Source organism: Dermacentor andersoni, chromosome 3 (genome assembly GCF_023375885.2).
Source record: "Dermacentor andersoni chromosome 3, qqDerAnde1_hic_scaffold, whole genome shotgun sequence".
Classification (NCBI taxonomy): Eukaryota; Metazoa; Arthropoda; class Arachnida; order Ixodida; family Ixodidae; genus Dermacentor; species Dermacentor andersoni.
This window is the reverse complement of record NC_092816.1, coordinates 154,117,229-154,142,067: the sequence shown is the minus strand read 5'-3', so window position 1 is coordinate 154,142,067 and position 24,839 is coordinate 154,117,229. Positions and strand designations below refer to the sequence as shown.

The window sequence follows — 24,839 nt, the reverse complement described above, 5'->3', positions numbered from 1 at the left end:
CCCACGCTTCTTATTTTTTTCTGCGGAAAGCAATAAATTTGCTCAGCGTCAGCGCTCTTTGAACGACGCCGCAACTCTCCCCGCATCTCGTTCCGTCCGTTCGCGCCGCAATGTGACTTCGCGGTAACCGCGCAGTTTACGAAATCGAGAGTATATAACCGGGCCGACGAGTGCGTATGCACTGAGAAATAAATATTTCAATACAGAGTCAGCAGAACTCACGACAATAGTTGCTTCTCGCAATGATTTCCACAATAAGAACGTCTAATTAAGATCCGCTCCGATCCGTAAGATTCCGCTAGAAATGCGCAGAGAAATTAAACGAACCGTCTCAAGTTTTATGTGCTAAAATCCCGATCTCATTACGAGGTGCGCGCCGCAGAGGGGGACTCCGGACTAATTTTGACCACCCTCGGGTCATTGCAATTCCGTCGCCGCGACTGGGATCGAACCTGCGACCTCGTGCTCGGCAACGCAGGTATTTTTATAGGCAGCTTAAATCGAAACTGAAATGTCATAAAAAAACATGCAGCATCTACGAGACGGAGACATCTAAAGCACGGAAAGTGCTGGTGCATCTTCTAGAATTGAAAAAAAAAAGAAGGAGTAATTAGTATTACTTTATGAAAAGCTCACAACAGCTGAATGAAGCGAAATATAAGCCAGATGGCGTTTACAATAAGAGACGTTTCCTCCTAACCTCTATACTATCAAAATCAGTCGCTGAAGATAAGTATTTTTTTCCCCTGCACTTAAGAACACGCCCGAATCTAGTAACATTATCCGATTATTTCCCTCAGTCGTCTAAACATCCTCCAATAAATACTTCACTTAAGAAAGCATTGAAAAGCAAGAAGATGAAAAAAAGTAAACTTTTCCGATAAACGCCCAAAGAGAGAGGAAAAATATCGCTATATATGTATAGCGCAAAACGGCTAAAATTGCAACACTGCTTCTTATAAGAGGAGAAACAAGTGCCCCACGATGCCGCTCGCTTGGGCAACCTCTCCGGGAAGTTGAGTACGACAGGATGACCCGGCTGCATGGGAAGGGGCGCCCGGTTAATTGGCCGCCCGCAGTGGAGGGCGTAAGAGAGAGGGGAGAGAGACCGGGAGAGGGACGAACGGCTGAGCGGAGGGAGAAGGTAGCATCACACGGCGTCCTCCCCTTTATTAACACAACTGAGACCCCGGAGCCGGTTCCATAGTTGCGTGCACCCTTTCCATATCTGCCGTGCCTGGACTAATGTTGAATTCCAATGGCGGAGTCGGAGCAGCCGACGGACTCCGCGAGCGAGCACTCGACTCTGGCGCAGAGCAACGCCTCCAGATCCGCGAATGGAACACAACCTGCGCCTCCGGAGCAAGGCGGAAGCGGAAGTTCTATCACCGAGTTACCCAGGATACCTTGCGTGTTGTCATTTCCTTCCGCTGTTTGCTCCCGGCACCGCCGCACCGGTCACTTGTCTCTTCAGCACCGTTCACCTGTTGTTTTTTTTAAAGTGCGGAATGGATATCTCGCCAAGCGTGCAGCAGCTTTAGCTTCCTCGCGAGTCGTGACCGGTGGCGCCTCCTAGCAGACAAACGTGGTAAAGGAAATACGTCACGCAAAGTTCCGGTCCACTCCGCCGATTTTGACGGAGCAGCTTTTTCTGCTCCACGGAGTGACTCCCGCTCTGAATCCCCTCCGACTCTCTCATTGGAACAAACTTGCTCCGAAACGAGCAGAAAAACTTGCGCCGACTCCGCCATTGGAATTCAACATAATTAGAAGACAGTTCGCAAGTGGTATCGCGCACGCACTCACCCGGAGAGCGATAACCCGTTAAGGTGAATGTTCTCCCTCGTGCTGACTGCAGTACCGCTGCTTTGTGTCGGGCAAGATGCGCGGACCAATCGTATGCACCCCACGTGCGCCTGGTTCGGCCGTTAGAATACCTCTGCGCTGGTTCACCTACAAACCGATCCGGGTGTCCCCCCGATGAGATATCCGTCCGCTGCTTACGATACCCAACCGCAACGGTCACTCCTCAAGTCCTCTGGCAATGCCGAAAACCACATTCCCCAATATCGACATGCTTGCGCAGCGCAAAAGATGAGGACTGAAGGAAGAACACAACACAGGCCCCAATCCCCACAACTCGTAACTGACCGCGAATAGGATAGCTGCTTTAGAATAGAATAGCTTCAGAATAGCTGACTACCGCAAGCACGTATCTCGATCAAGTGCACCAAGCAAAATTCATCGAGCAGATTCTCAAGCTTGCTGCACAGAGGTCCTGGACAGAGCTCCGCCATCGGTGCATGCAAATAGAGAATCGCACCGGACCCCGCCGCCCCGACGAAGGCCACACTTCCGGGGGAGGAAACACCTCTCGATCAGAGTGGAGAGTGGGACACCATGACGGCGGAACTCGTTAGGCGCGAGATGACGGCATTGCGGCACGGGACACCGCTGTCACCACACGACGCATTGCTCTCGGTGCCGCTATTCTGCCGCCTTGTCGCGCGTGCACAGGCGCAGGTGGGCCGTCGCGAATGGATGCGAGACGGGAACCGAGGCGAGAGACGACGATAACGGGGGGGGGGGCTTCCGAAAAGGCGCCCGTTGACCGCTGAACAACTCTCGAATGAGATGGGAGCAAGCCGGACTTGCGTGTGTATGGCGGCGGGAGGTTATGACGTTGCTCAACGCGTGTGTCAACCTCGAGGGAAATACGATCTGGTCGACCGGGGTAGTCGCCCCGCTTGGAGGACAGGTCACGAGCCGAGAGGAAGCGAGAAGATACGCGGCGGAGGCGGCAATGAGACGGCTCCTGTACGAAAGGAGAAGAGGATGGGTCGTTCGCGCGGCCCGGCGATTGTCGACAGTGCCGCCGTGTAACGGGATTGCGCGGCGAGGAACCAGAATATCGGTCGTTCCGTCTCGTCTTGGCTTCTTGGAGGGATATGCGCACGCACGAATGCAGTTGTAACAACACCCGAGGTGAAAGGTGGTGTGTGCAAATTCAGGTCTCAGCGACCACTTCGGCGGAGCAAGAGAAACGCGTCTCGAAGGCTATGCTTATGCATGTCTGCATGCGCTGGAAGTGGTTGCAGGGGCCGCGGAAACGCGTCGTGACCGCCTTGTTCTGGATATCCCCTATTATGGACACTGTCAGGTTCCCCCGCATCAAATTCTGCGATATGGCACCGTTTTGAGCCAATCAGAGACGCCGTTGCAGCGATATGGGGCAATCACAGCTGACAAGATGGCGGATTCGACATTCTGGCGGAATTTCGACATTGTCGAGAATGGTCAGCCACGCACCGTTACGAGCATGGCTTCGATATGTCGCTGCGCACGCGCACACTCATCGCGAACAGCTATAATAAAGGCGCACGTTCACAATTGGAAGTGACAGTCGCGCTGTTATCTGTACATCACGGTGATCGCGACACGTAGATCGATTTTGTTGTTTGAATATTTCTCGCTATCCGCGTCTGAACGTAACATCAATCTAAGATTTACAGGGACCAGTTATAGGCACGGCGCGAAGCGTCTGCCAATGGCATGACGTCGCAGTCAACAATAGAGGTGAAAGATGCAGACTTATTGCGGATTACGTTACCTTAAGTAAAACAAACAGAGAACAAAGCCAGCAAGGCACATACCGCTATTTAAGGTTGCAGCCCCCCTATAGGCACTATATACCACTGTCGTTGAAAAGTGTACAATCATTGCATTCTACTGGTTAACAAGGAAGCTGGAGAACAAGTTAAGGAGCGCGCAAGGAGCGATGCAACGAGAAATGTTAGGCGTAACGTTAAGAGACAGGAAGAGAGCGGCGCGGATCAGCGAGCAAACGGGGATAGCCGATTTTCTAGTAGACATTAAGAGAAAAAAAATATAGATCGGGGCACGCCATGTAATGCGTAGGGCGGACGATTATAGTTACAGGATGGGTGCCAAAGGAAGGGAAGCGCAGTAAAGGAGGGCATAAAACTAGGTGGGGTGATGAAAGTGGGAAATTTGCAGCCGCGAATCAGCCAGCGCAAGACAGGCGCAATTGAAGATGGCATCCTGCAGTGGACATAACAATAGGCTGCTGCTGCTGATGATGATGAGTATAGCCTACCAATGTTAGCTTGCGCAGACTTATAGCACATGTTGCCGTGGTAACAAGAGTACCGTAAAGCGCAACCACACCGCGCGCGATCGAGAGTGGCATGCTGCCGCACTTCCGTCCAAGCTGGTTCGCTGACCAAAGAAACTGGTTTACAACGATAGCCTTGAAAGGCACAAACAGCGACTGTGTAGAAAGCATTCGTCCAATGTTTCGTTTTTACTAAGTTATTTTCCCTGCACACGGCCTAGCGGCCGATCCCCTGCATCGTACAGGAAACACAGAAAGCAAGCCTGGGAGAGGCAGAAGCAGCGAAGCGGCGCGAGCGAAGGACGGTTACTCAGAGCAGGTTCGATTCATTGCGTCCCTTAATTTCGGTGCAGTTCGTGCAGCGCGTTAACCGAGCGAAGGTTACACGGGCGCACGACAACACACAGTAGGCCGATTTCGAGGTTTTCGAGCCGCTGCGAGCACGTAACGCTGCGCGCCCACGTCTATGCGCAACACAGCACACGTGCGGAGGAGGTCTTGCCGGGCAGAGATCGTTCAACGGCCGCGGGGCGGGCGACGGCGTATAGGATCGAGGGAGGCGTCCACGAGAAACCGTTTATTTACAGAGGAAGGCGGCGCCTCGTGCAAGGAAGTGGGGGCCACATGCGAAAAGTAATAGAATAAAGCGGCAAGAGAAGAACGTCCGTATGACCACCACGTGCGCAGGACGGCAGTGCACGTGTTTGGTTCCAAAACGCACAAAAAAAAAAAAAACAATTATTGCAGATAGCGCGTGGCCGCCACAGGAATATCGGTCGGAAGTTCGGGGGAGGAAGACGAGCAGGAGCAGCATAGGAGAGGGAGGCAGGGAGCGCGACGGGAATGCCGAGCCCGTGTGCGCTGTGCACGAGACAAGAGGTCAACGGATTCGCGAACAATCAAGCGCGAACAATTGTAGGGAACGCGTAGGCGGAGTGTACGAAACAGCAACCAGAGGTGGAGAGAAGAGAAACCGAAAAAGAGGAAAGATGGGGAGGTTAACCAGACTCACGCCCGGTTTGCTACTTTGTATTTAGGGAGATGGCATATAGGGATGAAAATAGAGAGAGAAAGAGAGAGAGAGTTTATTTTCAGGCACATTTCGAGACGCGCAACAAGCAACAACCACAGAGTCAGACCACGCAATCTCGATGAGCCGCTCATATATACGGGCCCGCAGCGAATGCGATTGCTCTTTCCGCCGCGAAATGCGACGGACGCTGAACGGATGCCGCGTTTCCGAGTCGTATATAAAGTCGCTTGAAGGCGCATACGAATCCGCGCGAGGCGGTCAAACTCGTCGGTACGCCTTCTATCACTTCATTGTGCCACTGCCGCAACGTCTATATAGACGCCAGATTAACGCTAAACGAATTAACCGATTTAATCGCAGCGTTCGCTTCCACGTGGATCAGCGGGCCCGCCGAACATACGGACCGATGTGAGTGCGCGTTCCCGCAGCTGCACTCCAGCCGCCTGTGTTGTACGAGCACAGCGTGCGTGAGACCGCTGCAGGCACTAAAAATACGCGTCCTCCAACACTTCCCGGACGGGAGGACTAGCGCTTCCACTTCGCCGCCGCATATGCGCCACAAGGGGGGGGGAGGGGAGGAGGGGGGGCAGAGCTGCCGAACCTGGCCGGAAGGGTTCCCTGAACCTCCGCGCGGCGCTCGGGCTTTGAACTCGGCGCTATAAGCCGCATCGCGAGCTGCGGCGGCGACGGGAGACGCCGCGCATGGCCTTCCGAGGTTTGGATAATCTTGGAGGCCATACGTCGGATTTGGAGAAGGACCTCGTGCCTTTTCGCTAGGCACCTGTGCATTATATATATATACATACATATTGTCACGTGGTGGTGATGTTGAAGAACACAGTAGCAATACTGTGAAGGACTGTGAAGGACTTTTATTGGGCGAACCTGTGCCAACAAAAACAGGCTACACTTATAGCACAACGATAGCGGCGAACACGGTCGGCGATCGAAAACCTGATCAGCGGGTCCAGCGCGTCGGCTTTTATACAGTAGTCATCGAACCTTCCAGACTAATCGCTGGGACCCGCGTGCCTTCCACAAAGTTCTGCACCATTCGCGTCACGCGATGAAATCAGATAACACAAGGTTCGGCGACAACAGACAGCGGATAGAAGCATCGATAACTTTCCAGAAACTTCGGATACATGCAGGCGCGTCCCGCGCTGTGCGATAAGATTTGTTAGGCGGCGAAACGTGGTCGCCCGATAAATATAAGTACACGTGTCAATACCCCCCTCTTAAAAAGCATCGACCCGATGCTGCAAACAAACGAAAGTAATAAAGAAAAGCTGTCGTAGCAAAGAAAACAACAAAATAAGGAAGTTCGTCAGCGTCCGTAAAAGGGTTTAAGACGCACCACGTGGACCACTTCAGATCGTGCGCGGCGCCGCTGTGAATGCGAAATGCCGTCTGGCAGGACCTCATAGTCCAGTGCGGCAATACGTCGGATGACCTTGCAGGGTCCGAAATAGCGTCGCAATAGTTTCTCACTCAGTCCTCGTCGGCGTATCGGGGTCCATACCCAAACACGGTCGCCGGGCTGGTACTCGACGAAGCGTCGTCGGAGGTCTCAGATCAGCTGAGACTGTTCCGAACATTCAGTCATCTTCACTGTTGCTGCGTTGTCACACACACACACACAAAAAAAAAAAAGAAAGCCAAGGCCGATTTACGCTCCACCGAAAACGTAATGCTATAGAGACGCCACTGACAGCCACCTAGCGGGCGCTTCCAAAAGTATACGCTAGGGAGCCGCTGCACGAAAAGCACGATCAACGACGCAGAAAAGTACGCCGCGCGGCTGCCGGCTTTCCCGAGCTCACTTCGCGAGGCCGCCACCAGTGTCGCGTCCATCGGCGCGAAATTTCACTGCGGCCCGGTGAACCCAAATCGAGGCAGTGTTAGTGAAGGGATTCAAAACCGACATGAAATGAGCACACGTGAGTAACGCGACGTACTCTCTAATACTAATCTGCGTTTTTTCTTTCTTCGGCCGAACGACAAGTGAATGGCGCAGGAAATGTCGGACAACGCATATTTAGTGCAACGCGCAACCAACGTACCTGTACCTCTCCATACTTAGACGATGCTCGTTTGATAACTTTAAAAGCGTATGTTCAAGCTCTTAGTGCATATGACGCATTTATTTATTTACTTACTTATTTATGTATTTTAATGATTTTATTTATTCTCATATCGGTGCTTGTACCCCGGGAGTACAGTAGAAGAGGGAAGTCCGATTGTTTGTTAGTCCTGCAAATAACAGATGAATGAAGAAAAAAGCATAGGGGAAAGTATTTGTCGGTTATTTACATTAATTGCTGAAATCTAAAAACGGTAACGGTGGTTCGGCCCTCACAGGCGGCAAGTAGCTTTTGTTCGTCCACTTTCCCTTCCCCCTTTACCTTTTCGTTTCTACATTTTCAACCGAAACAAAAGCGATTTCCTCCACATGCTCGCATTACCTTCATTGTCTGTCGGTACCACATCGCGAGTATTCAATTGCTCAAGAAAAGAACTAAAAAAAAAATTATGGGGTTTTACGTGCCAAAACCACTTTCTGATTATGAGGCACGCCGTAGTGGAGGACTCCATAAATTTTGACCACCTGGGGTTCTTTAACGTGCACCTAAATCTAAGTACCACGGGTGTTTTCGCATTTCGCCCCCATCGAAATGCGGCCGCCGCAGCCGGGATTCGATCCCGCGACCTCGTGCTCAGCAGCCCAACACCATAGCCACTGAGCACAACCACGGCGGGTAAGAAAAGAACTAGCCGTCCACTGCCATGTTACTCACGGCTACTATACACAACAATTTCTGTGCACGCACGAAGCGACAGTATAGAGAGTAGGGCACGTTGGTTTTTACGTGAACAAAACAACGTTTTTAGATCTCTTGAAAGAGATCTAAAAACGCTGTGAACAAAACGCCCGCCTCGACGCCGTCATTGACGGCGGCTCTCCAAGCGCTTCCGTAAGGTAATCTCGGCGCTCGCTTGGCCTTCTACGGCACAACGGCCAGCTGTTGGCCGCCTACACAGAGCCCGGTGCGACGAACTCGGCGGCGCTGCTCGGAGCCGCATCACTCACCGCGGGAAGAGCTTGCCGCCGTGTGCCGGATGCCGATGGCGGAGGAGACGACGCCTTTTCCGCGAAGCGTCGCGTCAGACCGTAACGCTGCGAGAGAGGGAGGGAGGGAGAAAAAAAAGGAAAACGTGAATTCACAGTTCGGGTGCGCTCACCGTGCACTTTTCGAAACACTTCCCCTCTTGTGTACAGTGAACTATAGCGTAACTGTTGTTATAGGCCTCTGTGATTCTTGTTTGTTGCTATGCGGCTTGATTTAACTGAAACGATGCGCAGGAGTGGAAAGGGTGTCCTCCCTCTCCGATTTTTCGCCGGAAATTCTATGTTTCGGCCTCGAATTTCATTCTTTTTTTTAAAGTTGTGACGGATCTAAGTTGTATCTGCTAGAAAACAGAAGCAACTGAACTAATGCACGCAGTTTTATCATGGGCCATCGTTTAGTGCTTATTTCTGCGAATTATATGATTTTCTATGTTCACGTAGTAGCTTTCATACATTTACTTATTTATTTATTTCTCATCACTTTGTATATTAACTAAATAGTTTTCTTCACCGTAATATGTACTTTCTCCCTGTTCTATTCCTTGCCCCCTCAAACGTACGCCCCAGAGTACATACAACAAAGCGCAAGGTAAATATAAAACAAAAAGAATTAAGGCAGTCGAACAATTTGTCAAACTACGACACAACAGCGCAAAGCGCGGAAAACAACAGTGGCAGCGAGTTATAAAAAATATTGACATCACGGGAATAAGCGTTATAAAGAATCCGTATTTCGTGAACGGTTGACTGTTGGTGATTACAGGCACATGGAAAGGTCTGTGTTCTCTGATGATCTTGTACGGGATACGAGAAATGGTACAACAACAACAACAATAATAAACTCTTAATGGGAACACATAAACAGCACACAGGCACGTTCCCGAGGACATAACGTGGACAGGTCTCGAATATTCGAGGCGACTCCGGTGGTTAGAGCACCGCAAGAAAATAAAATATACACGCGTGCACGCTCAAGCGGTTGACGCCTCGTTGATCAAGCTCAACCGCTTGATCAACGGCTCAAACTGCCTCGAACAACGAACGCGCTATCTCCCCGCGCATGTGCGATTGGCAAAGAAACACGCGTAAACAATTAAGTCACGCGAGGCACGTATATACCCCCACGCAGTCGCTGCGGCGACAACGACCTCGTCCCTGGTTTCGTGCGCAGCATGAAAAGCACGACTCGCTGCGCCTCGGCGAGATGGCAAGTGCCCCTCGAAGGCTTTCTCGTTAGATTTTTCTTCTTCCCCCTCTCGAACTACACTCTGTTTCCTGTTTTCCGAGGCTTTTTTGAAGCGCCGAGTGAAACCTAACCCAACCACCCCTTCCCTCTACTCCCGTTTACTTTTGTTTCACTTTATTTCTCATTTTTCTTTGTTGCCTCGGCGCAATGACAAGGACAAACGCGGCGGCGCTCCCTTCGTGGTTCTGCGGTAGCGCGACATACGCGACGGACGTCGCTCTTTGCTGTCGCAAATCGCAATTTCCGGCTCGGATTCTGTGCGGCTGCCGCGTTCCTCGCCCTGCTCGCACGACGTTCGCCCTCCACGCGGAGCGTTGCTGCACGTTTACCGCGCGTCGGACTTCACCGCAGAGGGGCGGCGGGAGGGTGCCACGCACGTCCGTGCACGGTCATTCATCCAGTCCGTCCGACAGATGCTCTCGCGTGCCAGCAGAGATTCGCAGCGAGGGGTCTCCTTTCGGTCTGTCCGCGGTCGCGAAGCAGCGTGTGGGCGTCTACTGAGGACAGTCGCGCATCGCGTGCTTTGAATGCGCGCGGCCTCGCCGAGTCTTCTAGTTCGGCGACTGCAATCCTTCGACCGCCTCCTCCTCCTCTGCGACTCATCCAGAGGTCCCCCTCTCTGTGAGGCCCCCGCATCAAAAGACAAACCGCATCAATTGTTCACCGAAGGTCACTGTCGCAATTTCTTTGAACGCGGATGGCGGACGAGGGGAACCAATTCGGTATCAGACTTATGCCTAGAAAGTAACTCGAATAATTATCCGATTTGTTTGGAATATCTGAATCGAAATAATTTTCCGAGTAACTTGTGTTCGTTTCTGAACCTTCTCATAAGTCACAAAGCGATCAACGTTGCTCCAGCAATGGATGTCCCAGACTGGGGCCATCGTTTCCCCAATGGGTCTTCGACGAAACCCCTTGGTGAAACGTTGGTCTACACTCCATTTCATACTTCAGGTGCAACACTGTGGAGGCTAGAGATACTTTTTGCAGTGGCTGCGTTCGCACTTAGAAATAGCTCGGTGTTTCTCGATCCAACTTTTGTGAAAAATTCTCTTTGTATAAGCTCAGTTCTGAATAAAAAAAGGAATACCCTTAGAAGCAAACAAACGATGTACGCATACGGCTGCTAACACGTTGCCTTAAATCAATTTGCTTTTCGTTGTTGTTTTTTTTATTGCAGCCCGTCGCGAGAGACTCACGTGCATGCTTGCGTGAGCAAACGCCGCCTGGCGCGCAGCGAAGCATAGACGGGAACGCGCGGAGTGATACATTTTGGTGACCGGACTTCTTGCGTAGCTTTCACAGCGTTGCAGCTGATGTACGAAACGGAGTATAGTCCATCCATCGTTTGACCCACGTTGATCACTTCAAGATGTCCAACTTACTGTGAACACATTGTTTTCGTAAGCCGTAACACACGTTCAAAGTGAAACCATATATATATATATATGGTGAACGTTAGCTTCTCATTTCCAGAAACGGCTATTGTCCTGTACCTGCCTGTTTCTTGGACCTTAAAGGACACATTATAGCCTAGAAGTATCTCTCACGCACCGAATTAGTGTATGGAGTATTTAGTACTCTACTCAGATATTTCTCAGTATAGAGCATATTGAGTACAGCATTCAAGTGAGGTGCTTCTTCAGCAGAGCCAATCATATCTTACTATGTTCTAGCATTCTTTTGCAAAGGTCTGCTTTTCGTATCAGTCGAAAGAGCAAGCGCCGCCGTTGCCACCAGACTACACTTGGGTAGTTACGAAAATCAATCACGACTTACAACATATACAAGCCATGGACGGTATGTGCGTAATGGAAGCACTCGTGCATCATACCGGGCAGGCGCCACACATACGCCTATCGTCAAAGAGAAACACACCAATAAGGAACGAGAGAGAGAGAGAGAGAGAGAGAGAGAGAGAGAGAGAGAAACGCGCGCGGTGAAGCCGTGCACACTCGGCAGAGTTCAGCCAAGCCCCGTCTTCGACCGGCCGCTATCGAATAGCGCCAGCGTCAGCTTCGATCAGCCTTCGCGTCTCTTGCTGATCTGCGCATCTCTTCTTCTTAGCTTCACGTTCTGCACAAGTCTCATCTATCTTGGTCGGGCAGGCCGAAGCCCTTGCGCAACATCTCCCATAGCTATGTAGCTTATCTCCGCTAGCTCTTTCCACTTGGCATACATAACATTTCCCGGAGCCTTCATTACAGCGGCGCCGCAATGCATGCGTTACCAGACGCACAAGTCTTCGCTATACTGCGACACTGCACGGGGGGTCGTCTGGGCCTATACGTCATTTCATTACCAGCGCCGCCCAGATAGTTTTGGTGAGATGCGTCTGCCATTTATGAGCCGTTCTATTCCTGGCGCCTCGACGGAACGGTGTCAGCGCAGGGACCCTCTCTAAGCGTGTTCCCCATAGCTTGACGCAACGCAACGACACGCTCGCCGACCGCGACACTCCTCGTTTATCGAATTGCCGCCTGCGAATTCTTCTGCGACCACAAGGCCTCTCGCGTGTTGCAATGCAATATTATCTGTGATGCCACTTTCGGCTGGGCTTGGCGTTCGCAAGTTTCCCCGCGAGAAAGTCACGCACGATATTCCGTTTCATCTGAACAGATTACGTATCTATCTATCCGATGCAACAGAAAGTCAACGGAAGAATAATACATAATCTACGATAGTTCGACATTTGGGATCGGTAACGCACCTTCGTGCAACAGCTGTGTGCGTGAGGATTCTATCGAACACTTCCTTCTTGTAATGAAATCGTCTCAACTACCAGCGCCTTCTACTATATACTCATGATAAGATAGATCAACCAGATTCACGATCACTCTCGATAACAGAGGTTATTTGGATCGCCCCCGCATGCCTCGCAAGATCAGAGAGGTATGCGCGCGTTACCGCAATCCCTGAAGTGGACAGAGCTCGGCGACCGACTGAATTGTCTGCACTTCCAAAATGCCGCGTTCGTGGCACCTCCTAATAAGCGCACTATATACCGGCGTTCTCTCTCTTTTCCGTCTTTCTTTTTGACCCTTTTGAGCCACCGTTCTGCAGTGCGGGGTAGCAAATCGGACGTACACGTGTGCCTGGTTGATAGAAGTGCTGCTTGCTGGGCCAGTTGGTTCATGGTGACACTTGAGAAAACCAGCGAAAAACTCAGTCCAGCGTTGTGGTGTCTCTTATTTCTGTCGTGTTTGCGTCTCAATTTTTCACTAGTTTTCTCAAGTGCCTGGTTGATCTATGTGCTCTTCCCTCCCTTTGTTTTTCTCTCTCTCTTCCTCTATAACCGTGTTGCTAGAAAGGAACTATCTCTACAAATGCAAAAGGAGGAATACCATACAACCCTGTTTGGCATATCGCGCGAGAGCATCAACAGACGGCACCGCACATGAGCGAAAAATGACATCCCACGCAATATTCGTACGTATACGCAAAAGCAGACAGGGCCTAGAGGCCGAGTAAGTGCAATGTGCACGTATACACTAATTTATGTACGCAACTTTTTTTTTGCGCACGATATATTAAAGCTTCTCAATGACACAACGTTCGTGTTTCGTGTCTGTAGAGCCTCCGACACGACGGCGTCAGCCAACCGGAAGTGCGCTCAGTTTACGCAAGCCCTGAAAAAAGGCGACGCCATGATTCCGAATACACGGCGGCGCTTCGGCGTCGCCGGAAGGTCGGAGAACGTTGCAATTGCGCGACGTGCTCTTGGCTTGCGGTGCGTAGTTGTAGACGAAGCTCTGCGTGGATGAGTTTTTGGACCCAAAGGGCCAAACGAATGTGAAGAGACAACATTCGAAGCTATTCTCCGACGGAGATTATTATTATTACGCCAAGCGGCAATCAAGAAGCGGAAAGTGAGCTCGAGCGCGTTCGCTGTTTCGACAACGTTCCGAGCCCGAGCTGAAGTCTATTACACAGCGGTCACCGTGAACTTGAACTTGTAATGCATGCGCATATGCAAAGAGTGGGGATCAGGCAGGTTTATCGTCAACCTGCGGGTCGCTTCTCGAAGCAGATCACTAGAGATGAAATTTTTTACCGCTTAACAAAGTGCAATAGCAACCAGAGTGCTCAGCGATTCAAACGCGACACTTGGAGCGCAAGGCTGATATAGCTTGTGGTGCTACCAGCCGGCGTTCGGGAAACCGAACCGATGCATTTCGTTATATGTATGATGAGGGGCGAGAGCGTTCGCGATGCATGGCGACTGTGTTGCCACGCGTCGAACCAGACGCGAAACACCGTGGAGATGAACATGCAGAGGCGTAAGAGGAAATGCATGCGTGTGGCGATGAAGATAACGACGATAACGTACAGATTCGGAAGAAGTGCAAAATGCCAGCGATAGTCATTACGAGTTCGACGTTCTGAACGCTTTAAAGGAATCAAAGAAAGGAAAAAGAGAAAGGAATCTTCTCAACAGTGGGTCTTCCGCAGCCCCCCACAGTATTTGCCAGTTGTAGATTATTAGTATGCATTCCGCGTATCCTTCTTGTCTTGCTTCAGGCGCGCGGTAAGACCATTTCGAATGCTAACGAACATCGGCTCCTCGATCGACGCCTGCGAATGAGGAGCAGAGGACGCGGAGGAGAACCGTTGCCATGGGCCGATGAGTCAGCGGCGGCGAAAAAAAACTTGTTGCGAGCAGAGGCGGCGGCGGCGGCGGCACACCGACAGGCGAAAATTCTTCGGCGTGAATAAATAAAAGGAAGGCAGCAGGTGACAGGGGAGAAGGCACCTGCCGAAGCGGCCAGAGAGAGGAGCTCGGCCACGGAGGGCGAACGGACGGAGCACAGAGAAACCGGTTTCCCGGAGAAGGCACGCCGTCGCCATCCCCCCGTGTATGTGTGGCACGGTCACCTTTTTTTTTCCGGCCGCAGCTGTACGGAGATGACGACGCCGTTTTTCCGCGGGCGTTTGACTGAGAGGCCTGCGCCGAAACGAGCGCTGTCTATAGACCGTTTTTTCGTAGGCGCCGCCATATTGTGAACGCAGTGGCGCCGCCTATGAGCAGCGCCATACTGGCTTGGGTGAAAGCGGTCTTTTGCATGGCAGGTATACGCTCGGCGGTAGGTTCTGGCGTTTGTTTTCGCGGTCGTGTGGTCTGTTTAGTACGACGTGCGTCTTCTACGTGGTAAACGGTTCTGTGAGACGTGCTGAAGTAGTTTAAGGCGTCATGGCCGGAATTTCTGCTGGCGTTGAGGTGGACGGAACACGCAGCGCGATGTGTGCGCGCATATTTTAGCCTACAATCAGCCTCAGGTATCAATTGTGTATTTATGAATGTTCCAATCACTGATGTCACCTTATTGCAGTATTATCCTCTATTTCTGAGCTGCGGTTTAGGAGCCATGAAACATACGCGACGATTGTAACAGCATGGGTACCATTCTGCTACGATAGGCCGGAGCTGTGATGTTATACTTTGACAAGCGTTCAAACTTTTCGCTGCAGGTTACATTGCGTGACTACTTCGTTGGATGGATGAGGTTTCCACCCATGAATAAAATAGTTTTGGCTAGTAATAGCAGCATACCTTACAGTCTGAATTAAGCTTGCCCAGCAAAGCGACCGTTTACGAACTGCGCCAGCGTCCTAATTAAGCAGTAGTAGGTGCTGGATTACAGATATTTTTGTTCTATATAGCGCATGGTCCAAGCATACGGCATCGGCGGTTTTATATTTATAAACGTTGTGCGGCGTTAGCCCGTTTTCTCTTGCTTGTTAGAGAAAGAGGATGATAACCGAATTTTTTTTTCGGTTGTGTTCGTTCAGTTCTCTACGACGCACTCACACGTATTACGGAAATTTTGCGCTCAAAAATAGCCATCGCATTATTTTTATGCGAACCCTCTCATATATTATGGCTGTATACAGGCCAAAAAGGCAATGCCGAAGCACACAGCTTATATATGTATCGTGCTGGCTCACCAACCGCAGTGATCGCTGTGTTGAGCAGCGCCATGGGCCTCATGCAGTAAAGCTAGCGTAGACATATGGTAATTTCAAGCATACTAGACTTGAAATGCGTGAGAACGATGCCGGTGTATCACAAATATTTGATAGCGCCTGCCGCCCAGATGTTTCGTGGTTGCCTTAGGTTGGCCGTGCACGAGCATGCGCTCTTATGTTTTACTCACTCCCTACGCCAATCGATCAGACAGTGAGCTGATTTACCATTTAATGCTGCTAATACAGAGATGCCGGTTTTCTTTGTTGAATTAAAATCGATATAAGCAATATAGTAAACAACACATACACGCACCGCGACTGATAATGCGCGTACACCGCGGCTGATTATGCGCGTCACATTTTTGCGCCCCCGAGACATATTTCTGCCTGCAGTAGTTACCGATGCACCGAAAGGCTTCCCTGACGACCTTATATGAACGAACATGGCGTAAATTTCACAAAGTACGATTTAAAACATCTCGGAATCGTTCCACAGCACGCGACAGCAATACTTTCAAGCAGCGCCGCGCCGGATCGCCCAAGCCAGAGAGGAGGAAAGGCTCTCCGCGCGCCCTATCCTCCTCGCCCGATGAAACGGTCTATATTCCTTTAAAAAAAATGAAATTAAAGGTCAACAGAAAGTCTTCTAGTGGACAGCATTGCTTTATTCTCTGTAAAAAACAAAAACAAAGATATGTTGTTAAAAAGTGCTGGCTGTTTTTTTTTACCTACAGAGCTGGAGTATCTGTAGAAGTTACCCCAGCTACTCCCTTCCCTTTCGTTGCACAGCAACAAGTGTTAAAGAATAATGAATACTGTTTATTCGGCAAGTGCCCACATGTAGACTGTACATTTCAGAGCGCGATAAATGGATAGATCTTGAAAGCCGGCGGTGACGATTGGCGCCTGCCCTTACACGCTCCCGCATGACTCAAGTGCCATTTATGTATATGTCATAGACATCTGTAAACACAAATGGTCAGCTTTATCACATAGAGCCTGGAAAGACAGCGTGTACGGCACGGCATGCTTTCAGAAATCACGCCCGTCACGTGATCCGCAAGAGAGAAGAAAAAGAAGCTCTCTTTATTATTATTATTTTTTTGTCATTGAAGGCAGCTAGATATTTTGGACGGCGTGAATATAGTGCATCGCCGACATTCTACTCTGTGTATGGAGGGGAAAGGCGCTTAAATGTGTTTCACAGTAGAGTGCCAAAGAGGGAACAAAAAAGAAAGAAAATGAGAACAAAGGAAAAGTACTCCAGTGAATTGGAAGAATTCACCCAGAGGTTTCGTAGCAGACGGCATACGAACACGTCACCCATGTTCATGCTCCCAACTACAGCCCCCCATTTCGCTGTGGCGGATAGTTTAGCGCGAAGTCACCATGACGACGCGCTACGCTGCGCAGTACGCTGTGTCTAGGTTATCTCAGCGCTAATCAAAGGCCGTTGACTACATTAACTATACGGCGTTGACCGTGACGACGTGTGCGGCGCGCAGGAGAGGACGGGAGTGCGCGACGGACACGGCTTCCGAGCGCGCCATCTCACAGAAGAACACCGAGAGACGTTGCTGCCGAAATTATTTTTTTTTCCCCACGCGGGGCCTCATTCCCACCGCTCACTCGGGGCATCGTGGGACGCGCATCACCGACGGTCAGCGTTGCTTCCGCTTGCTTCGCGGTCAATCTCGATCACAGCGCGGGTTTCGGCGGAACGCACGAAGGTTTAAGATTCCAGACGCGTACGCACTCGCCAGCGATCTGCGCAACCGAGGATTGCAATCGAAAGCTTCTGCACAGAGAAAGCACCGGGAAGGCTGGGAATATTCGCTCTAGCGAGGATTTCGCTATCGCGGAAGCTGCAGCTACATACTAAGCGTGTACGTATAGGTGTATATATATAGTACGCCCGAAGCATGCAATACGAATAAGTAATGCCCTTTGACAGGAAAGCGGAACTGCTTGAGCGAAACATGTCACACGCGTGTAGTTTAGTCCGGATTTAGAAACCTCGAGGGAGTTTCATTAGATTACCGCTCAGTAAGTTGTTCACTTACAAAACCAAGCAAAAAAAAAAAAAAACAAGAAGTGGTGCGCGATTGTCACTCCTTTGTCCCGTTCGATAACTATCTGCGGCAACTATTTGAACAGGTGCAGTAAAGTGATGCATTTCTTTTAAATTCCGGTCAGGATGAAGCACTTTTGACGCTGTGTCTGCTATTGGGGCCTCTAGCAATAGGCGTATAATCAAAGCTATACAGTACATTACGGAATGGCTATGGGGGCGCCGCTGAAGTCTAAGCACTGTATACTGTACAGTGTATACAACGCCACCCTTACGCGCTTATACGTCATTGCCAGCGATGCAAGAATGGAAGTGAACAATTTTTTAGGCACTGAAATTCACACACAGCTGATACGCTCCATGCAAGCGTATGAAAGAATGAATTAAATTAATTAACTTTAAGGGGCATTACAGAAAGGAGTGGTTCACACTAACAAGTACGTGCCGTAACGGGCATTACAAAAGCGTGTTGTGCACGGCTGTGTTGAAACTTGCAGTGTCCGCGGGATAGTAGCGTTGGAGAAGGGCAGGCGGTTCCAATCCAGACTTGTTCACGGGATGAAAGAATCCCGGTAGAAATTAGTTCGGGAAAACGACATACCTACTTTTAGGCTGTGATCTGAGCGGGATGCTAAGTACGATTGAAGCGTTGTAAGCTGCTCTTTGAGAATAGGGTTGAAACGATAAACCTTAGGAAATAGGCATAATCGGGCACACTTGAGACGGAATGGCAGTTCAGGTATGTCGGGGCGCGTTTCGCGGACGTAACACTACAACGTAACGAAAATTGTGCAAAATAAAATGAAAAACACGATTTTGAACGCTTTCGTATCTGTGGAATTAAAGTACTTTGATTAGGATCCCATACAGCCAAAGCGTACTCTAGCTTAGACCGAAGAAGTGTTTTGCAGAGGGTTAGCTTAAAGGGACACTAAAGCGAAACAATAAATCAGTTTAGACTAATGAAGGATTGTTTGAGAACACTGCAGGCAATTATTTCAAAAAATTATTTTGATTATTAGATGAGAAAATGAAGGTCCAAGTATCAGTATTTGAAGTTCGCGCCGGAAGCCCAGCGCCGGTACGTCAGCATGACGTCAGGGATTCCAAAGTATGTTCTCGCATTTCGGCCGCGTTGGCTGAGTAAAGGTTCCCGAAATTTGCCATGTTTAATATTTGGTTCATTTAGAACACAATGTAGTGAAACTGTACCGCTATATATAATTAGTAGGCCCTAGAAGATGCCATCAAAATCCAAGACGTCACAGCCACCAGGTGCGGGAAGTAGACTTCGCCACCCGTATTTCGTTCCTGCGCTTTTTCTGGCTTACCAAACGTCTTATCGTTGTAAGAGTGGTGCTTTTGGTGTTGTAGAAAGGTAATTTACTGATGCAGAAATCATTTTTCACTTTAGTGTCCCTTTAAGTCGACTTCGAGCCCTCGGGGCGGCCGAAACGTAGACCTTTAGACTCGCTTTCCAGTGGCGAGGAAGGATGAAATAGGACATCGCTGAATTGATGTGCATCCCACAACTTCTTGCCGGCTCATGATACAGTTCACCCCATTTCAACGATGTCTTTTTGCGCGATCGCGTTCAGGTAGCCTGAGAAAGCAAGCGTTAAACTGATGTGCAAGAAATAAAACAGATTTCCCACAAACAGGTACTTTACAACTATAGCGCAGACGCATACACTAATCAGCACGCAATTGCACCACTGATTGCAGCTCAGACTTTCACACTGTGCGCGCCAATGCTCAGAGACAGAACTAAACCGAGCTGCTCCTTTATCTCTCACACACGTCGATATCTGTCACGCTATAATCGATAAACAGTCCCCGAATAAGGACACCAGTCATGGCTTCGAAAATAGAGCTTGTCTCCGGCGTCCCGTTCTCGAAGGCAAATACTCCAGCGTAAAAAGAACATTGGATCTTCCCGGCTGAGACAGGCAATTAACCCGTTTGCCTGCTCTGCCGATCAGTTCGAGCGTCCATCTTCGTGCGACTCTGTATCCGTACACACGCCACGCTCACACGCAGCCAGAAACACATCGTGGAGGGAAATACTTCCCAAACACGCGCGCGGAGTGCGCGGCGCGCCAGCTGTGGCGATCAGAGGGAGAGAGAGAGAGAGAGAGAGCGTGCTCCGCATACTCCTTACTTTTCCCGATCACCGGGAAAATCCGCGTGCGCAGTCGAACAGCACCGTTCGCCGCCGCGTCCCCGTTCCCGCTACGCCCCCCTACCGTACCTCGCTCCAACGTCGTCGTCGGCGCCTCGGCGTCAATCAATTCGCGATCGCCTTTCCGCGCGCGCGCCACCCTTCCTTTCGCCGAGGAACGAGAGCCGAAGCACGCGAAAACCGCAGAGCTCGCCGCGAACGCTCCGGCGCATACCAAACACGGCAGGCTCGCCGTCGCCTCGAGCGCCGTCACTCGCGTGTTTTTGCATTACGACGCGCAAATCCGCTCGGTCGTCTCTTCGGAGAACGCAGCGCAGCCAGGCTATATATACGTGAACGCACGTGTATGCCTACTACGAGCGCGCAATGTAGGTCGCGCCTCCCTCCGCAAATCGCTGCTGCTGTTCTTTCCTGACGCGCGCAAGACGGGCAATTGCGTGTGCTTATATGCCCGCGCCTCGAATCGATCGGACGTCGGGGAAGTAAAGGTGCGACGCTTGCCCCAGGCTATTTACTATGTAAGCGCGCGTGCGGAGAGTGCATTCCCGTCCGCAAGCGTGGGACGACGGAGACGAAGAAGCGAACATGAGGGGGGCCGCCGCGCCACTCCGCGCGTTCGCTCGCGGACCACACCGACGACGGGGTGGCCAAACCGTTTTCACTTCCTTCCCCGCACGCCTGGCTTGCCCGATCGGTTCGCCCGAATGGTCGACTTGGTCGCGCGTATATAAAGCTACTGCCTCAGCATCGGAGAAGTGAGCGCCACGTGAAATCGTGCAGAGGGCTCCTTCGAGGGAGAGAAATACATAAAAAAAAAAGAGGCTGCCTCTTTGAAGTATGCGGAGACGAGTGGCAAGAGAAAACGAACTTAGAATGAAAGATAGAAAGCAAGGTGAAAGAGAAAAGGAAGGAAGACGAGAACTCCGGCTCGCAAAACGTTGTTAAGCGTACTATTCGATTTCGGGGAACGAGCCAAGAGCGGAAATGAAATTGGGCATTCGCGATTCCGGTTGGTTTGTTCGCCGACATTCTGGACACATCGCGGTGTTGATTCGAGTGCATTACAGGATTGAAAGCTGCGCAAGTTTGTACGTGTACACCGTGAGAGACTTGCGCAGCGCTCACGATACACGAAACCGCAGTGTCATATACGCACTTTGCCTAGTGCCGTTTCGCGAGCGCTGCACAAGTGTCGAGATCATTCGAGTGTGATGAGTTTTTCTCTATCTAATAACGATCGCTTGTTACTTTTGTTGCTCGTTGAATATTAACATTTCCTTATTTTCCCCCCATGTTTTACCCTAATCATCTGTGGTAGTACGCAAGGCGTTTACCGTGCTTAAGTTCCCGAGTGTGACGATTGAATTGTGCGATAGACATGACGGAAGTCAAGCTGGAATTTCTTACGCCAAGTTAGTTGGAGCCAGTGCCGAATTTATTTGCCTATGACGTTGAAAAATGTGTGACGAACATGATGAAACGGCAAGATTTACGAGGCAGAACGTGTTCATGCATGAAAGGCAACCCTGCGCACGAGCAGTAAACAGGTTCGAAGTTATTTCCTGTGCTGTCGTTACTTCATGTGGTTTCGCGTCCTCTTACACCACAACAGGAAAAAAAAAGAGCATTGCCCAGTAATTCTGCGGCGAAGGGACACTGGTCGGCAAACGGTTGAGAAACAACCTCACGTTGCAGTCACCGCGTATGTCGCAAAAATGTTGCAGCGTGCGTGTCAGAACAAGTGGGCAACAGGAAACGGACGATCATAGCGCCGATCTCTGGTTCGACTCACCGCAAAGCTTTCGCAGTATACATTGTCACCTAGCTGAGTGCTCAGCTTTGCTAAATTTACTTAAGCCACTATTTACTAAAAATAAAGAAAATAATTACTAAACTGCGCGCGAGCAATGGCGTACTCTATGAGATCAAGCATATAACTTTGTATTTATAGGTTCAAACTGATACCACTATACATTACGGCGAACTGGGATTGCAGTATAGCAAAAGATATCGATGCACGCTTAGCGCACAGTAGGGAAACGTAGTGGCTCTACACTGAACAATCGCTGCAGGCTTTGTCGAAAAGGTTCCGTCGCTGTCAAGCGGAAGAACGCGCAGCCACGCCGTCCAGCTGCCCGCTATTCATGCACCCTGCAGCTGCGAAGACGCCGGCAGCTGCGGTAGCAGCACAAGCGCCAGCGGTGCCACTCACCGTGCCCTGCAGAGGCCGCTTACCCACATCACGCGAGGACACCAACCAGGTAGAACGCGCACGCACACACACTCCTCGTGTTTCGCTACTCCTCAACGCTCTGTAGCGCGAAGCCTTCCTGCCGCACAACCCGTCCGGGCGCACAACAGAGTTGCCGGGGCAAATAACCGCCATGTCGCTAGGCGATTTTTTTTTTTTTTTTTGCACGCGCCGCTCAACAGTGGGCTTTTAGAAACATAAACTGCCTCGCTGCTGCTTCCTCCGGCACGCTATACCCCGAATCTCCACGACGCACGTCGGTGGGGAGGGGGGGGGGGGAAGCAAAAAAGGAAAGCACACGGTGTTGGCAGTGAGGCGACCTTTTCTCTCGCGCCATCGTTGCCGAGACGCAGGCTCGAGAAGCGCGGTTCTCCTCGCGCAACAACGCAGGCACGCGCTCGACACGGAGCCACGTGACGAGGAAGGACACGACGCGAAACAGCAGCAGCAGCAGCAGCGACGAGGACGACGGTATAACAGAGCCGAAGCCTGCAAGCGTGGAATGCGCACGCAGTATACACACCACGCACGCTGGCTTCCCTTCCATTCGCCTCTGTACAGCAGCGTACGTGCTCACACACTTTCTGTGTGAGCGCACAGAAGCCCGTTAGACGCCGGCAGTTCTCGGAGCAGACGACCCCCCTCTCAGTAACTGCAGTATGGTGTATACACACACCGACAGTCGGGAGCAACGCACGAAGCATGACCTCATCTACGCTGCTTCGGACTTTTTTTTTTTCTTTTCTCATATATTCTGCTACCGACTCGAGAAGTTGTATAGTCCACTGCTGTCCATATCCGCACCGCCACGGCGTCTTAATGACGCCATGCGCGGCGTGCGACGGCCGCTGTTGAAATCGTCGAGGCCTTATAAATACACGACCGCGGCCAACGTACGCTCGTGCGATGCGACCCCTGCAGGCGCATATACGCATGCGCCACGGTCCGGCCCCGTCCGTAAGCACCGCGGTGCTTCGACGTTGTTCGCGGGGAATCAAGGCGAAGCGCCGTTATCACCGGCTGCACCAGGATGGACGGGCACGATAATGCGCACCAGAACTTCACGCTTTCCCGCTTCGCTCGTGCGGAAAACACGCCGTGTTTTTCCGGGGCTACCGAGAGCGGGGAGGCATCCCCCCCACACTTTGCGATAGTCGTAGGCCGATAGGAGTTGGCTGGCCGACCGCGACGGCGTCTTTAACATGCGTGCCCGCGCGTCGGGCCCAGCCGCGGTCGTTGAACTATAACACGTGTATACTGTTCTCAAGTTTGGACGCCGGCGCCTTTCCGATGGCGATGCTGATGCGGAAGGAGATGAAACGAACGCGGTCAACGACAGCGGCTAAGATGGAGCGAGCTAGCGAGTTTTCGTTTTACAGCGCGTATATACGTCTCCCGAAGGGAGCTCCCACTCAAACGCGAGGAAGACGGACAACGAAAGGAAGGCTAGAATTTGGAGTTCATTGGTACCTCCTGCGTTATGTCACAGTTTGCTCTGTAGCTCGAAGCGAGTGCTTCATCTTATAGCCGGTTGTCTCCACTGACGTTATATAGCTAGGGATATGTGGTGTGGATCATATACAGATCCACTGATTGCAGATTGGCGAGCGGCTTTGATGCAGCCGCACGCTAGAGAGGTGGCGGTGCCCAGCTGATTAATAAGACTGCCGACGGTATCGCACGGCAGCGTTTTAAAAAAAAACATGGTGACAGACATTGGGTGCGACGTTGCCACTTTAAACGCTCCTCGTTTCACGGCAGGAAGAAGAAAAAAAACTCGGGGCTTAACAACGAAGAAGCAGGGTCAGAAAATCGAGTCGCCATCACGTGCGCTCGGTACGCGTATAAACACAGATATGTGGTACTTAACAGTCTGCGTTTGCGTGCGCGACGGTATTCGAAGTTATCCCTGTAACATGTGCGTTGTTACTACAGTACATCAATGAGCTTCCCTTACTAGTAGATTAGGCAGTATAGATATGCCAGAATGGAGATCGAGACGAAGAGCGGGAGGCAGCGTGGAGCTTTCAGAGTCTACACCGACAGTACGCGACGTCATAGACTGTATAACAGCCTCTGGCCTAAGCTATATTTAACTGTTTGCAAAGTGCATAATGTTACGCCTTCTGGAAGCCATTGTCATCTTCCTCGCTTGCCTTTTACATATGGCGCGCTCCAGCGCGTCTGTATGGCTCGTACCCCCTCTAGCAATGGCTCCATAGCCTCGTAAACGCGGCCTCCCCATTACGACGACTGAAAAATGAAATTCTACGCTGGAATGACGAGCGGAAACGGAGTCTGCCGTGGAAGACGACGACGCTCGAGTCATCGCTGCTGATGATAATTTTTTTGCACAACGTAGCCAGATGTGAAAGAAGACTACGAACGCGAGAGCAGTGGCACTGGAGCGTTTGACCGCGATTGGCGGCGAGGATTTTTCAAGTCCTTTTTGAAAAAAAGTGGTACGAAACTTTTTTCTCAAAAATATCTGTTCTTACCCGTGTGCCTGGGACCTCTTTGGGTCCCACGTGTGACAAGGGTAGTGCAAGGGCGCGTTACAGGTCGCCGTCTACAGGGGTATGTGCCATTTAGCTTGGACCCATTCTGCACTGTCACCAGGATCGGCCCACATGATGATTTTTTTTATTTTGTCAACATCTCGGGCACATGTTTTTTCAGAACCTAGCCATAGACAGATTCGCTGTAGAAAGGGAAGAAGAATAAAATAGCTGTTTCTGCTCCTGCTATCGATCCGAACGGTTCCCGCATCTATTGCTCGCCGACTTCCTCATTGTTCTGGTGGACCTAACCTCGGTCCCTA

General features: G+C 50.9%; 1 protein-coding gene across 1 annotated transcript in view; it reads right to left on the bottom strand.

The window, feature by feature from the left end:
• Positions 1-24,839, bottom strand: part of LOC126524600 (uncharacterized) — a 244,933-nt gene that overhangs the window by 165,275 nt on the left and 54,819 nt on the right. Inside the window, exon 2 of the mRNA XM_050172901.2 lies at positions 8,260-8,346. The gene's annotated coding sequence lies outside the window, so the exon portion shown is untranslated. The remainder of the gene's footprint in view (positions 1-8,259; positions 8,347-24,839) is intronic.